Source organism: Ananas comosus, unplaced genomic scaffold, assembly GCF_001540865.1.
Source record: "Ananas comosus cultivar F153 unplaced genomic scaffold, ASM154086v1, whole genome shotgun sequence".
NCBI classification, from domain to species: domain Eukaryota; kingdom Viridiplantae; phylum Streptophyta; class Magnoliopsida; order Poales; family Bromeliaceae; genus Ananas; species Ananas comosus.
In genome coordinates this window covers 12942-16048 of record NW_017891027.1, presented here as the reverse complement: position 1 = coordinate 16048, position 3107 = coordinate 12942, and the positions used below count along the sequence as shown (strand labels likewise).

Sequence of the window (3107 nt, the reverse complement as noted above, 5' to 3'; positions counted from 1 at the left end):
TCTAGATAGTTGATTTCACAATACAAATAAGCGCATATCTTTAATTTAGTATCATCAAAATTTTTTTCACAAACTCAATGTACTCACTGGCGATTCTTTCCTAAGGTTACTTTACCTTAGCCATCTAGCCACTCGACTCGGTCTTGAGTCAATCAACCGCGGAGTACCGCGTCAAGTCAGGCTCGAGGTGAAGGACGTCTCACAAGCACCTCAGCCTTAAGTCCACGCGACACTAGGTCCATCACAGGGAGAGGAGAACCGTCGATCCCCGTGATCCTAAGTCGCTCAAGCTCAACGGGCGAGGAGAACCGTCAATCCCGTTAGCTCCGGGAGAGGAGAACCGTCAATCCCGTTGAATCACTACCGGGAGAGGAGAACCGTCGATCCCCGTAGTTTCGATTCACTTCACTTGTTTCATGGCATACCGGGAGAGGAGAACCGTCGATCCCGTTGAATCACTACCGGGAGAGGAGAACCGTCGATCCCCGTAGTTAAGATTCTATTTCTGCCATCACACCAATCCTAAGGATTCCGGAATCCATTCTCACAACTTAAGGGTTTTACTCTTGTACCCTATGTTGACGACCTTTCTAGGTCTATACTATTCACTTTCTAGTGGTCCTATTGCCACTATGATTCACAACTTAGTTTACTTTTACTAAGTGGTTCTTTACATCCTAACCTAGGTTCACTTACACTAGGTTTATTTCACGCCATTCGATCTATTTATTATTCTAATTATTTGTATCTAGGATTATAATTCTCACAATTTCATTTACTTTGTTACTGTTCAGTGTCCAGATTTCTACTCAATTGGAGTTGTCGATTCATACCCAATTCTTAAGGATTTCACGTGAGGTGCACAGATTATATATACTTATTGCCATCGAGGTTTCTAATCAACTAGAATTATCGACGTTCATATAGCTTGAACTATAATATACTCATTTTCACATATAGCTTGGGCACATGCCTCAAACACTCGCTTTTAAGTGTCGACAATAGCATCTAGGTTCCCCTTTCATATGCAATTTACATGCCCTTGACTTTTACAGGTTCAACATGATATTTACAGGTTCAACATTTATATATCATGAACATATGAATTTAGCATAACTATGGCTTTCCCGTTCATATATATATATTCATTCTTATGTCTCTCGCGTTCATTTTCATATATGTTTAGCCTTTTTGCAACTAGTACTCACAAGTCACGCATTCATATGTCTCTAGCATGTTGGTTACACATAAATAATCATACAGGATTATCACTACATTCATGTACATATTCTATTGATAAGCAACTTACATAACTCATGCTTTCAGTTCAATAATCATATTCATAAACTATCGCTACACATATATGCGTCAATTGAATTCATACTTTGCTTTGGCATGGAAGTGACCTAATCACTTCGGTAAGCACAACCCACCTTTACTTGATACTGGAATGTGAGAAATCCGCTTCTCGCACTTTCCCAAGAATCGCGACCCGCGCTCCCGACAATTGTAGCTGAAAATATTCTTTTGGCGATATCTTCGCGTAGGCTCGATGGATTGCCGAACCGACTTTGCCAACGCGTTTGTTTTACCCTCAATTAGGTTGACAGGTGCTCAATTCCGAGCTAAGCTTCCGAACCTACAAGTTAGCATTATCGGGTTTAGGTTCAACATAAAGCTCTTCTCTAGTCTTCATGGCAGCATATGCCTTAGTCTTCAACAAACCCAAGTCTTAACCAGGAATTATAGGTTAATTCACCTTAATTCCCCACGAACCTCAAACAAATTAGTTTAGAGGATTTTACATCAACCTCTTAATTAAAATTTGCATGATAGCTTCTTTAATTCCCAACTATTAAAGTGTACACATAGTACTAGTACACCTGAAGCCTTATCCAGATTATATAGCAAAAGCCAATTTCAGATTTCAAGAATCCCAACAATTCCAAGCTCACATGCATGCTGTCAACATGCATCTCTAAGTTTTCTTTCCAAACTCTCTTATAACAACATGGGCTTTACATAATCTGTTAACAATAGCATATAGTAAGCTTCACCTTTCCACAGGCCAAAACTTTTAATTAAAGCATTAGAGGGATTTAAATTAATCTCTAATCAAAATCTTGCAGAGTAACTTATTTTACTTTCTAGCTTCCAAAGCTCACATCCGACATACATGGCACTTTTCTAGGTTCTCATGGCTAAATCAGCTTTTAGCAACCATATAAAGGAAACTTAGACTTTAACAATCTACAAGCCTTAAGAGTCCAAGAGTTCCAATTTAAATCCTCATTAAAGCACATAACACACCCTAATTAACCAGGAATTATATCAATCTTAACAAGAAATACAACCAACCCACCTTAGGTTCCGAGCTCCAAAAAGGGTTCTTCTCAGCTCAAGCTTCTTTTCCACCAAAATCGACCCACTCCACTAATTCCCTAATAACTAGCCACCTTACATTTGTAGAGAGAGAGAAAAGAAACCAAAATGAAAAGAGATGAAGAGAGAGAGAGTGCTGGTACGCATGGAGGGTTGAGGTGCAGGGTTATAGATAAGATCAGGGAACATTGCAATTAAACCCCTCCACATGGCTGAAATTACCTTGCAGCCCAACACTAACACAATTTTTGGTTTAGTAGCTTAGAATCTGATACTTTTCGCCGGAGCCCTTATGAATGTCAGTTTGCGCTCAAATTTGACAGGCATGTTCGGTTTTACATAACAAGTCCACTAAAATTTTAATATTTCAGTTTCGACCCCGTTTGGTCACTGCGAACTGTCCCGAACTGTAATCTTTATCAGATAACTTCCAAATGCTATTTCTCTCTCTACAGGTGTCAGAAAAATCTGAAACTTCAAATCTAGCCTCATTAAAATGTTCCTGACATCTCTGCCAATTTTTATAATTTTCTGACACTGTGTATTTTCTGCTAATTTTCTCAGTCCCGTTCTTTACAGAAAATTCTAAATTTTCCGTTTTCACTCCGATTTCACCCAAACATGTCCAAAAGATACCAAGGGACCTTTACATGCTACCACTTTAATTTGGAAGCAATTCCTTTTCATTTTGACATTATTTGAGCCGAATTAGTAAGAGACTCAGC

General features: G+C 38.9%; 1 long non-coding RNA gene across 1 annotated transcript; it reads right to left on the bottom strand.

The window, feature by feature from the left end:
- Nucleotides 1-1198: 1198 nt before the first annotated feature.
- Nucleotides 1199-2539, bottom strand: LOC109704563. The gene is made up of 2 exons (XR_002214429.1): nucleotides 2363-2539; nucleotides 1199-1639 (listed from the first exon to the last, which is right to left on the bottom strand). It is a non-coding gene; the product is annotated as an uncharacterized LOC109704563 (long non-coding RNA).
- Nucleotides 2540-3107: the final 568 nt, after the last annotated feature.